We start from the raw sequence: 13,268 nt of genomic DNA, 5'->3' as shown, positions 1-13,268 counted from the left end.
AATCATAGAGGCATAGCTCAGTCAGAATCTGTATTTTCCTCTTTTTTCTGAGCCAGACTTTTCTCTAGTAGCTTGTGTTTGAAACTAGTGAATATTGCAGGCAAGAATTTATTTTTCTGAGTTCTATGAGTGTGTACTTTCTATTGCTGAGATACACTTCCCTCTTTTATGGACTTTTCAGGTCTTCTGTTTTCCCACAGTATTTGCTTAATATAATATTGTTGAATGTCCAGGGGACTCCTAATGTGTAAGATCTTATGATCTGCCAAAAGCAGTTTAAGATGTCTGGTTCTTTATGTTCAAAGGACCTTGTGCTTGAAAATCCTTCGTGCTGTGTCTTAGTGAGAATTTCAAATTTCAGAGGAATGAAATAAGAACTCTGATGGATGTGGCCCCTTCAGTAGTATTTCTTTTCTAAATGGGCAATTAATCTAGATGTGGATAGTTGAAATTGTGAGAAAGTCATGAAAAGGAGGAAATTACTTTAATTCTGTAATGCCAAAGGAACCAGAAAACCTCTCACACACACTCTGCCTCAGGGATTAAGCATGAGTCTTCATTTTTTAGCAAGCTTCTGTAGAGGGGTGCAGCCACTTCAAAAATTAGGTTTCTTTGGCAGGCAAAGGTTCCAGTTGTGTGAGGAAGCTTTCTTCGCTGACCCGTGAGATCTGCTCTCCTCTATGGTTTCATTAGCACAGCTTTGCATTAGCTGGGCAACTGCCCTCCCTCATGTTTACAGTAACAGAATTGTTACTGTTGGAAAGGGCCTTTAAAATCATCGAGTCCAAGTGTTAACCTAACCTAGTCCACCATTAAACCATGTTCTTAAGTGCCACATCTGTGTGGTTTTTAAATACTTCTGGGGACGGTGACTCAACCACTAGCAGTCCCTAGGCAGACTGCTCCCATGCTTTGTTACACTTTCCATGAAGAAATTTTTCCTAATATCCAATCTAAACCTCCCCTGGCACAGCTTTACTCCTTTTCCTTGTCCTAATACCTGGGAGAAGAGGTTAGCCCCCACCTGGCAACAGCCTCCTTTGAGGCAGTTCTGGAGAGGGATAAGGTTCCCCCTAAGCCTCCTTTTCTCCAGGCTAAACAACTCCAGCTTCCTCAGTCGCATCAGACCTGTGCTCCAGACCCTTCCCCAGCTCAGTTTCCATTCTCTGGACACACTCCAGCCCCTCAGTGTCTTTCTTGTGGTGAGGGGCCCCACTGATCACAGGGTTTGAGGTGTTGCCTCAGCCAGGGGGACAATCACTGCCCTGGTCCTGCTGGCCACACTATGGCTGATACAGGCCAGGATGCCATTGGACTTACTGGCCACCAGGGCACACCTGGGCACACACTGGCCCATGTTCAGCCAGCTGCTGGCCAGCAGCCCCAGGTCCTTTTCCACTGGGCAGCTTTCCAACCACTCTGTCCCAGGCCTGTAACATTGCATGGGGTTGTTGTGACTCGAGTGCAGGATCTGGCAGTTTGCTTGTTCAACTTTATAAAACTGGCCTCAGCCCATTGATTCAGCCTGTCCAGATCCCTCTGCAGAGCCTTCCAACCCTCCAGCAGATTAATACTCCCACCCAGCTTGGTGTCATCTGCAAACTGACCGAGGGTGCATTCAATCCCTTTGGTGCACATCATAGATAAAGACATTGAACAGAACTGTCTCCAACAGATGAACCATTATCATTCTTGTTGTTGTTCCGCTTGGATAGCCCCATGCCAGTTATACCAGGGCACCTGGGAAGGTGTGGCAGTCACACAGGGAACATGCGTGCTGTGCCAGGCAGGAGCTTGGCACCATTGCCCCTGTCCCTAATGTGACTGTGTTCAGCCAGGCAGACAGACACCAGGGAATCTTCTGTATCACATGTCCTGTCTGCCTGCTGGCCATGTCCCAGGCTAGGGAGATAGGGTGCAGTTTCAGTATTCTATCTCTCTCTTGCTGATGCTCCTCAACCTGCTCCTCCTCGAGCTCTCACTAAGTGGAGGAACGCTTCTACCTAGGCACAACTCCTACAGCTGTTCTCACTGCTACTGGCTGCTCCTGGCATCGTACTGCAGATGAGGTACAGAAAGGCTGAAGGACAGGCTCATAAGAGATCAGTGATGCTGAGGGTTGACTTCATAAATTTGCCAAATCATTTGCAACTGTTCTATCCTGTAGGTCATACTTCTGCTTGAATCCTTTTCCCCATTTTTAACATTTTGCGCTTTCATTCTTTTGTCATTCATTTGCTCTCCCTGCTCCCGTTTGTTCAGCATGGTCACAGCTCAGTTACCTCAGCTAACTCACATCCTTGATTTGAAGCCTTTATACATTCAGAGACAGTGGCACATCACTGAACACTTTCTCCCTCTATAGTACTTCTTCAGAGAGTGAAATTTGCCCTGGGGCTCTGGAGCAGACTTCAGTCTGTGTATCAACTCCCAAAGTCCAACTGTTTAACCTGCAGCACACCCCCTGCATTTTACTTCTGCACTTAGTCGAATTGTTTTGTTGTTTAAAAACAAAATGAAGTGACAGTGCTTGTCCATGAAGCTTTCACTTGATGCAAATTCCATTTTTATTTTCTCTTTTCTCTGTCAGCTACTGCCTTGCCCTCCAAGTTTAGATAGCACTTGTCAGGAGATTTAGACCTTCAGATGACTCTTCACATTAACTATCTTTCTCTCTTTTTCTCTCTCTTTGCTGACTAGGGTGTTGAAAAAACCCCAAACCTCTAGCAAAGTCATGGGTAATAAATCAAGCCATTTGTCTCAAATCATTCTCCTCTCTACAGCTTTTAAAAGCTATTTCACAGCATGGAAGTGTAGGTTAAACCCTGGGCTGTTTTTCCTGCACAGAGAGTTTGTACATGGCTCTTCTCACTTGTGTTCTATGTAGGAGTAGAGACGAGACTTCTTGTTCAAGGTTGCTCCAGGTTATCTGGAAGAGGGGAAGACCCCAAACCTCCACTGTATTGCATCCAGTGTGATCTCGAGCTCAAGGATGCTTTTTCCAGATGCTCACTTGCTCTTACTCCAGGAACCCTCCCTTTTCTTCAGAGCCCTTTGCTCCCTTCCCTGTTCCAGAACATGCTGGGTAGGCTGTCCCTTGAGATGTCCTGTTGCAAACTTACTGGTATTTTAGGATGTCTGTTGTGGCAAGTCCATAACCATCTGAAACTTAAATAATTGTGTTTCTTTAGATACAGGGAGGCACTTTCTTATCTGATGTAAATTACTATAGCTCTTCAACCTAGAAAGTCATGTAGGTCTGGTGAATTATGATGATGGAAATCTTCCTCACACCCCTTGCTAGACCACACTTTTCATGTTGCAGTTGGGGAACTGGCTCTCTGAAATCAAAGCATGTATCCTCTGCTTCCTCACATTCTTCTTCATAAAACTGCGAAGATGTCTGGACACAGTCTAGTTAATTCTGGTTTATTTTCTTGCCCTGAATTTCTTCACTAGTGAGTGAATTTTTTTCCACATCTGTTCACTGCTCTGCTATCCAAAGTGGAACATTATGGGGACTTGTTGCGTAGTCTAGAGTGTGATGAATTGTGAGGATGAGAGATCTGTATATCTGATTTTCCTGGAAGACTCAAAGGAAAATCAGGATGATTTTTAAAACATGGAGACTGAGTTGTTACTGCTTACCTGCCTCAACCTCTGACTTCAGTTCCTGACACTAAGGGATGTGGATGTTACTAGATCAGGTATCCAAAATTCATGTGAATCAAAATTAACTCCTGTGTGCCCCATGAAATAAATAGCAGGCTGTACACATCTCTGTCTTGTCTTGTGATCTGAGCAGTTACACATTTTCAGAAAATAAGCATATATTTGGACGTGGTATGCTTCTTCTTGCAGCAGTTCCTCTTGAAAGTGAGAGGATTTGGCTGAACCCTTTGCTCAGCCTGGCACTCACACCAGGTTGCAGCTACATTCTCTTGTACTGTGTTACTCTTTCTCTAGTCAAGATACATTCACCAGATGGAGGAAAGGAGCTCTCCAGCCAGAGCACTCACCATGAGGAATAGTAGAACACACTTGCTTTGGCTTAGTTTCATTTCATCTCCACTTGGAGGAAGGTTTCAATTTTCCTCGCTGCTTCTTTTGTATTTCCTGACTCTTTAGGATGGCCATCAAAGCCTCGTACTGATACATGCATTTTGGTTTTTTTCCCCATAAATATTTACCTGTTCAGTGAAACAAAAAAGTTCAACTTGGTCCACATAATAGATCTATAGAATAGATGAATGCAGAAGACAAGACGATGTTTGCAGAGCTTGGGGTTTTTTTTGTTTCAGATGGTTGAGAGCCTGGAAGTCCAACTTAATACAGAAGTCAGCAACTTAGAGCTCTATGTGGGATAAAAAAACCACACAGGCTTTCTTTGTGCTACTGCTCTCATCAAGGTTATGAAGACATGGCAGTGATGCCTCAGACTCTCCCAGTGTAGATGTAGTTTATTATAGGCATTAAAGTTAGGTGTTTCTATATGTACTGCTAGAAATATGTGAGTTTTGTGATGTTTGAAGACAGGACAGAGTTTGTGTCATACAGTGTGATGGGGTTAAATCCCTAACTTTTATCTTGGGAGGTTTTCAAAAAGTCTCAGCAGTGTTTTAAGTCCCTTTGCAGACCTGTTCCCAGCTCCCTGGTTTCCAGTGGAGCGCCTCAGAGATCAGCCCATCTGTAGCTTCTCTCCACCCCTGCATTTGGAAGCTGCCTGCCTGCTGCTCCTTAAGACTTCTGTTTTTTAAATTACGCCTTCAAACCCATGCTTAACCTCTCATTTTGGGGAGGAGAGTAAGTCGGAAGCATCAAGGGTGCAAGTCAAGTTTGTCCTTATAGGAAGGTCCCATCCAGCAAAGGGAGGGATCCCATCTAGATGGGACCTATTTTGCAGGGTTTTTTCTTTCTCTGATCGTAATTCTTCCTTAAAATCTGAGATGTTGAAAATATGCTCTTCAAATCCCAGATCTGGAATGTTGCATGAATCTTCCTGCTTGCCTCTCTTTCAATAAAATTAGGAAGTTAGACCTTTTGCCTCTATTTCAGAAGAGTTACTCAAGGAGTAACAGTGACTTTACAACTCCTCTCTGTCATGCCATAAAATTGGGTGGTAGTCATCTTTGAGGAGAAAACGTTTCATACCCAGTTGCTCTTTTCTTGTGAGGCTCAGCGGCTGTGGTGGTTCCCTTTGCAGAGGGTTCAGGAGTGTAGCTGGCACCCTAGAAAATGAAAAACACTTGAGTCATTTGCATAGTGGATCAGAATCCAGCCCACCCGGCTGCTGGAGCAAAACCCACAAACTTTCACATTAGAGTCATCTGCTGAAAAGCTACATCAAAGAACTAAATATTTAGTTTAAAGAAATTTTATTTGCTTTCTTGTAGCCAAATCACCTGACTCTTAGATGGTGAAAGTAATGTATCAACAAGATTTTCTTGCCATCTTTCTTTGTCTGCTGAACCACAGTGATCATAGATTGACCTTGCTTTCAGACATAGACCAGTTGCTTGATTCAAGTGTCACTATCAATGTTTGTGTCTATAGAAACCAATCAACATTTCCTCCTAATTTTTGTAAATAGGCTGTTACTGTGACACTTAGATTTCCGGTCTCTTGCATATCTGAGTCAAAAATTCACTGCACACAGTGATGTCTTGTCCTCTGTGTTAGCTGTCTATTGCCTCACTAATAGGCATCTTTATTATAGTCTGTAGGTCTCTGGTTGAGATATGTCCAGCCATCACTGGAGCCTATAATCTTTCATTTTTATTCTACATCATGGATTTGTTTGAGGAACTTTCTCAGTAATAGCTGTAGGAAATTGCAAGTAATGTAGGAAAAGCAGGTTGAACTGCCTACAATCAGCATTGCACAACATTCAGGATTTTTCCAGGATAACCTTTTAAATTGACTCTTTTTTCCAAAAGCAGTGGCAGTTTTCTTTCTTTTTATGTTTCAGCATGAATGATTCAGGTTGTCTTGAGAACAAGATACAAAATTTGGCATGATTTGTACCTTTTTAAAAGTAGGTCAGCTGTTTCATTTGAGTACCTGTGTAGCACCTTCACATTTGGAGGTGAATATTTGAAATTTGGCTGTAGAGTTGCCCTAATATGAGGGATTTGCCTTCTCATATGCAGCAAAACTTGTCTATAATCAGTCAGGATATAAAGTCTAATATCTCTCATTTTGTACCCACAAGCAGGAGCTCGTTAGGTAGCATTGAGTGTGCTGTATTTTAGAGCAGAAGAACTTGCTTTGGTATTTCCACATTGGTCTCCTGAGTGCTGTGGTCTTAGGCATACAGGAGGCAAAAGAAAGGAGATTGTTGTCCCATGTTTTCAGCAAAGCTGTTGTTTGCCCAGACAGGGTGCAGCAGAAGGAAAGGATAGAGAGAGAACACAAGCTGTGGAGGATGTTCTCAGGAGTAGTAGTGAGGAACATGGCACTATCTGAACCAGGAGATGGAGGGGCAGTTAAGGCCAAGAGCACCAAGTGTGGGGACAGCATGTTGGAGCTGGTCACTGCCAGGGGTGGATTGTGTGATGTGGTTGGGATTAAGCTGAGAAACCCAGAGGAAGCTGGTGTAGAGCCTGAGGAGGAAAGCAGAAGAACTTAAGCCACAGAAAAGGGAAATCTCTGTTCTGTACATTGGTAAGGAGTTTGTGATTCCTGAGGCTGCATTTGGATGCTGCTTGTGCTCTCTGGTGTGAAGATACAGGATCATTTCACCTGTAGCTCTGTGTTGTAGCCCAAGTACTTGATGCTGCCTCGTAACCCTACTGAGACAGCAGACTGACTCATGCAATCCTGTCCCTCTGCATCAGTACAAAAACCCTGGTGTGAAAATACAGTTTAGCTTAAACCTAAGTCTGTTCAAAGTGTCTAACTTCACACTTGAAGTGGATGAAGAGCATTCATACAGTTTGTTTGAGCAGCTCAGTGGTGGAGAAGCAATCTCCATCAAGAGGATGCAACAAGTGTGTGCTGGCAGTAGCACCTCGTGTGAATGCATCTCTTTCCACCTGCTCCCACACCTTAATCTTGCTGTCCCTGTGCTGCCAGCGTGAATCTGTGACTGCAAACTGAGTGCTACATCTTTGGTTCACGTGAGATCCCTGATAGCTTGCAGTTATCTCTGTTCCTCCAATAGAAGAGGTCTGTTGTAATTTAAAACTTTCAGCCCTGGTAATGATTTTGACTAGCATAGGTGCCCTCTTTTGGGTCTGCCTCTGTCGGTACAAGTTTCCCACGTGCTCACTGCACCTCCCATTGGATAGGGCCCTCTTTGGTGGGCGCTCCCCAGCTGGTTGGAGGCAAAACTGGGTTAGCATAAAAGAGCCTAAAGAGTAGTTTGTAGCTGCTCCAGTTTATTTTCACCATAATGGATTACAAAACGCTTTTACACCAGACTGCTAGCACTTCTGAAGGGAGACAGTCAGCACAGGAAGAGGGGCAGCTGGTGCTGAGCACATGTGTGGGAGGAAAATCTCATCAAGCAGCATAGCTGGGTTTGGAAGAGACCTTTGTCCACAGTTTCAGTCTCTCTGTCTCTGTGATGGGGGAAAAAACCCCTCCTCACCGGGGTGTTGTGAACATGTGCTAATTTTAGTGAATCAAGCAGTTAGGTAATATGGTGACAGCCAGAAAATAACCTAGAAGGAAATACTTGTTCTGTCTTTAAAGCAAAGCATTCAGGGCCATTTTTAATACTGAGAATGAAGCAAACTGAGGATCTCTTTTTCAGTAATACCAAAAGCTAGAGTAATAGCTTTACTATACCACAAATGGCACCATTTCCTGTGGAAAACAAGCCCCGTGTGATCACAAAATTAAGACTAAAGATTAAATGTTACTCATTGGGCACATTTCTGGTATTTCCTTGCCTTTTAGCTCCTGGCTTAACATTTCTGACATGTCTGTATATGTTTGTATGTTTAATGAACTATTTGTGACCAAGCTCACAGTTGCTCATACTTTTTATCCTAAGACATTAAGCACTTTAAAGAGGGCTTAGAGGACATTGAAGCATCTTACAGTCTTGCCATTATGTGTCTTTAAGCACATTTCTGCCTCTAAAAGCACTTACCTCTGGTTCTTAGAGATGATTGCAACTTTAAGTGAAGGAGATGAGAGCGGGAAATGTTTTTCTAAATCTGGTAGAAAATCAAGTTGGTCATTTTTTGCAGATCTCCCTGATAAATAATTTCTCTGAATTTGTAAGTTTTGCTTTGTAACAGGTGAGTGAGAGGTACAAAAAACTAAAGTTATGAAACCACAGATGTTGTCAGAAGGAAACAGAGCCAGGTTAACTTTCATAACTAGGCTTAAATAATTTTGAAAATGACACTATCTGAAATTAATGTACTTACACAGAATTGGGTGTCTTACTGTATAACAGAGAAAACAGGTACACTGATAAGTAAAAAATAAAATTCCAGAATACTGGGTGCTGAGTATGCATCACTCCAGCTGATTTCATTTGAAGTTATGAGGATAAACCCTGAAAACCAAACATGCTGAGTCTAAGGTGCAAAAATAAGTTGATGTGAAAAAATGTTGGTCTTGGCAAGTTCATTTGCCGCAGTGTAAATGACATGTGAACTCCATGTGTAAGGGCAATCCCTGAGTAACTGCCCTTGGCTGAGGTCTCAGGCCAGCGTGCCTTGCTGTAAGCAAGAGGTGGGTCACTGTCACCACCCTGCCTGGAAGGAGCTGCCCTCCCTGTGTGCTGGGGCTGCTGGTTGGCACACACCCTTCCGTGCGCCCCGCTGCCGTGTTTGTCACACTGGCTCAGCGCTCTGGCTTCTCAAGGTCACTCTCTTGCAGTTTGGGTAGAATTAGAGCAGTGATGGGAAATGACTTTGGCTCTTTTCTATCTTCAGAAGGTAAAAGATTTTGTGCCTTGTCCAGGCAGTCTGTTTTTTGAACAGCATTGGGGCTTTTGTTGGTGGGGCCAGGATGGTTAATAGTTTGACTTTGCTGCTATTCTGTTTGTTTTATTCAGCCAGGGATATATCGCAGATCTATTTTTTGATCAGGCAGCATTCCTGTACTACAATAATTCACAAGCAGAATTCACACACTAGTTGTGTGAAATGCCTGTTGATTACTTCTCTACATGTGCTTCTTGCCCTTGTCTTCCCTTAGGTACAGTTTACTCTGTGCAACTTGTAAACTCCATGGAGCAGGTGTTTGTACAGTGCATAGCACAGCAGGACCCAGGTTTCATCGAGGTGTCTGGACATGCTCTTATGTAAGTAAGAGTACTCTGTCTTGTGAGCAATTAGAATAGTTCACAGTAGCTGAACTTGTAGAGCTTCCTGTGTGCAGGCTGATGAGAAAAGGGATTTTTCTTTCCAGGCTGAGAGGCGCTTTGCAAATGTTCTCCAAATCACAGCGGCAGCTGGCTATTTGGGCGCTGGACAAAGACATGATTTGGAAATAGCTTCAAAGTTTAGAGATGGCCCTTCACATACTAATGCTCTCAGATGAGTTAAGTGGGGGAAGTTCACACCTCTTGCGGTGCTTTTGTTTCAGTCTGCCAAGCTGCAGACTCAGCACGAGTGCAGCATGCAGGTTTTCATAGTGAGAGCTTTTGTCGCTCCCAGAAGTGCAAGAAACTTAATTGCTTTCAAAGGCAAGCATGGAATCTGGAGGACCCGGTACAACCTGCTGAGAGAACATAAATCATGAGATACTATCACGTTTCTGTGCTGGGGCTTGTGTGGAGCGAGTTTGCTTTGTGAGCGAATGCCTTTGGAATACACTAGTGGTTTTTTTTGTTGATTCTTAGACATAGCAATAATTGTTATTGGCTTTGTTAACAGGCATCTATGTTCTGTTCTGAAGTTACTGTTCATGTCTTCTAAAAAGTGTACAGACAAAAAGAAATACTTGTTCTGCCATGAAATCATGAAAGCATTTTTGCATTTAAATGGGTTGATAGCCTTGATCCAGGTTGTTCCCAGCTGGCAGTATGGAAAGAGCTGTGGTCAGTTTTCGCTTGACCACTGCTGTTTATCTTCACTTACAGAGAACACTTAGAATGCCAGTGTTTACTTGTTCTTTCTTTTTTACTCTAGTTTGCCAGCTACTTTTGTCCCTAAACAAATGAACCATGATGGCAACTGAGAACTTTTGTAGATAAGGAATAGAATTTTCAAATGGCCTTATATAGTATGCTTCTCTAGGTTTTATTTTCCAAAGTAGTCCTTGTGAAAATTTGTGGAGCACGTCCTTCAGTTGTTCTGGGAGTTTTTTGGCATTTTTATCCATAACTCAGTATTAAAGGGAGTTTTTCTCATCTCCTTAAATGATTAGTTGATAGGCTCTCCATTCATAGGGATACTTTGATATATTTTGCATGGAAACTGGAGCAGGAAAAGTTTTTAAGTTAAGCCAGCCAAATAATCTAGGGTCTTTTGATCAGTTTCCATTAGTATTAAACCAGTAATCTGCCCTATTAGATGTTAGAAAGGAAGCTCAGTGTTTAAAGAAGATAAACATGCCAATTGACATTCAATATGTCTTCTCAAGTCACCAGCAGAAACCTCGTTGAACCTTGTTGGCAAAGGTGCCTTCTGCAAGGGTTCCTAAAAACACCTCCCCAGCGCTTGGCTTAACGTGGTCTGGCACTGCAGTGGGTCTAGTGCCAGCACTGAACGCTTGGTCTGGCTCCAGTTGGAGCTAGCTGAAGGAAGGCTGAGTTTTAAGACCTCTAGGATGCCTTCAGGTCCAGAAGAAACTGAGCACTGGAATAATGTGTCATCCAAACTGTGGTGTATTCCTAGAAATTGATGAATATGCTGTTTTAATTTGGGGCATTTATATAGTTGAAGTTACTGAGATCTTAATGCTTAGAAGAGAGAGTTCTGCAGCTCTTTAAGGTTACCTGGCACACAAGCAAGCAAAGATCTAAATTGCTTTAACCTGCTGACAGTTGCCACAGCTTTGTGCAGACACACCTTTGCTGGTAGTGACAAAACACAAATACCAGTTTCACATCACTGTACTCTCCTTGGCTGGTGTACATCTTAAAACAGTATTGTGCCTTCACAACTTTTGCACAGAAAATGGAAAGAAAGGGTGAGCAGCAACAGGAGCCTCTTATCAAGCAGTTGGGTTAAAATGTTCTGAGTAAAGACAACATTTTAAAACAAAACTTGATCTGTTGTTTGAAAACTGAACATTTAGTGCATTATATCGCTCTGAACCCAGTCCACTCTGCTGAAGTCACACTGGATGCAAGAGCAGGCTTTGGTCTGTGATGAGGACAGTAGCAAGTGAAGGAAAAAAATTAATTTTCTTTCTGTAACACCGAGTTCCTCCAAACTTCATAGATAATCAAAAAGTTTGTTTTCAAAACATCTCTGACCCTATATGCAATAAAATTTCTGTGATTTTGGCTTTTACTAGAAATTGTGGCCATTATGCATCTGTGTGACAGGGCACTGGTAAAAGAAACCAGTGGTAAAGAATTAGTTTCTTCACTGGTAAAGAAACTAATTTGAAATCCAGGGTGAGAAGTGAAGAGGCATTGAAAATCCCCCTCATCTATATCATGCACCACCTTATATTTCACACAACTGTCAGTAACAGCCAACCTGTTATGCAAGTTTTATATAAAGAGTGTATTGACAGATTTAAATGTATTTAGTCTCCTAAGACCATAGACTGACATTGTGGTGGCTGTTGGCCACTTCTATGAGCCCTTGCCCGCAATTATGGAGTTAGAAATGAACAGGCAGACACTAGCGGGTAACATTGGTGAGGCAGCGTGGATAGATTAACATTACTAATTCATTGGGAAAAGAAATGTCACAATTTGACACTCCAGTGGCAAAACTGTCCGTGTTCTCAGCAGCTGGATTTACTCTCAGTACTTTCACCATCTGCTACCAAGGCACTGCAGACTCTACTAGAGGAGTGGGAGATTGCACTGGCTTTGGGAAGCTTTCAGTAAAGGCAAGCAGATAATTTGATTTGCCACAATCAAATATCCTGATTGACAGAGCATAACTTGAGTTCCATTTCTGACTCAGTGACTGAAGTTTGTTGTGAATTCTTCTAATGACGTGGCATGCAACTTTCTTGAATTAAAAATTACAATGGCTGTGCTCCCTGGGTGCTGCAGAGGTGGCACAACAGCCACTGACTGAAGTCTCTGCTGTGGGTGGGTGAATGTTTGCTGCCTTTATCTATTCTGCTGGATGTTACCCCTGCCCCTGCTCTTAAAGGCAGCAAGGCAGGCCTCACAGCAGGCACTCGGCAAAACCAATGCCTTTGTCAGCTGGAACATTTTCTCTGATTCTTTATTAGGTTTCTGTCACACTGTACAAGGTGCTGTGATGATTCAGGTTACTTTTTTTAGCCTGTGACCTGTATTTCTACTGTTGTAGGCTCTGAACAGTTTTGTCAGTTCTGGATTGCTTTGCGGTTCTTCTGGGATAGGTGATGGTCTCCTGTACTTTCATCAAGCACTAATCTCACAGGCATGGCTTAGTAAATAATTCCAGTGCAAGGTAATCTTGCCTTACTGCTGTTAAAATTCTCAGTCTTCTGAAAAGCCAGTAGATGGGGTGTGTGCAATTCCTGTGTAAAGTCACTGTACTTCTCAACCCAAAGTTTCAACTCTAGTTTCTACATTTTTGTTGCAGAGACATTTGTTGTTGTTATTGTTGTTGTTAGCAATGGCTTCCCACATGAATCACAAATTTAAGCAACCCTGAATGGAAGCACCAAAAATTCTTGATTTATATTTTTGCATGAAGTACTCCGAGCATGATCTACTGTGCACCTTCCAACACTGTTAGGTCTTTGAAATCTGGGTATGAATTTTTATCATAAGCTCCCTCCCCACCCCCCTTTTTTTTTTAATTGAACTATTAATGAACTAGAAAGGTACTGGATAACTGAAAACAGACTGGGTTACCACAGACTTCTACATAATTTGAGATTACAGTATTAGATATAGATACCATGGGGACAGTTAAGGAATACATCATGTTTTGTGTCTCCAAGCTCAGCATGTAAGAGTAAACATCTATTTGTAGACATGACTGTGTTGCTCATAGATGTGAAAATTGAATTTGCTAGCAAATTAAAATATTTTCCTCTTGTTAATAATGATCATGTAAATAATCATGTTCTACCAACTGTAGAAAGGGTCACCAGTCACATCCCTGAGTGGATTTCATGCCTGTAGGTCAGTTATGGTAGACTTGAAATAGGAAGGAAGCTAAAACAGGAGACAAATG

At 42.5% G+C, this 13,268-nt stretch overlaps 1 protein-coding gene across 12 annotated transcripts in view; it reads left to right on the top strand.

The window, feature by feature from the left end:
- ATXN1 (ataxin 1) overlaps positions 1 to 13,268 on the top strand; it is a 224,483-nt gene that overhangs the window by 111,220 nt on the left and 99,995 nt on the right. For 2 of the 12 annotated variants that reach the window (XM_030971065.1, XM_030971058.1), the window contains one exon: positions 9,160 to 9,265. The exons of the other annotated variants lie outside the window; for them this stretch is intronic. The gene's annotated coding sequence lies outside the window, so the exon portion shown is untranslated. The remainder of the gene's footprint in view (positions 1 to 9,159; positions 9,266 to 13,268) is intronic. 12 annotated transcript variants of the gene reach the window in all.

The sequence above is a fragment of the Camarhynchus parvulus genome, chromosome 2 (genome assembly GCF_901933205.1).
Source record: "Camarhynchus parvulus chromosome 2, STF_HiC, whole genome shotgun sequence".
Classification (NCBI taxonomy): Eukaryota; Metazoa; Chordata; class Aves; order Passeriformes; family Thraupidae; genus Camarhynchus; species Camarhynchus parvulus.
The sequence above is the reverse complement of the archived record's forward strand: the minus strand, read 5'-3'. Positions and strand labels throughout refer to the sequence as shown.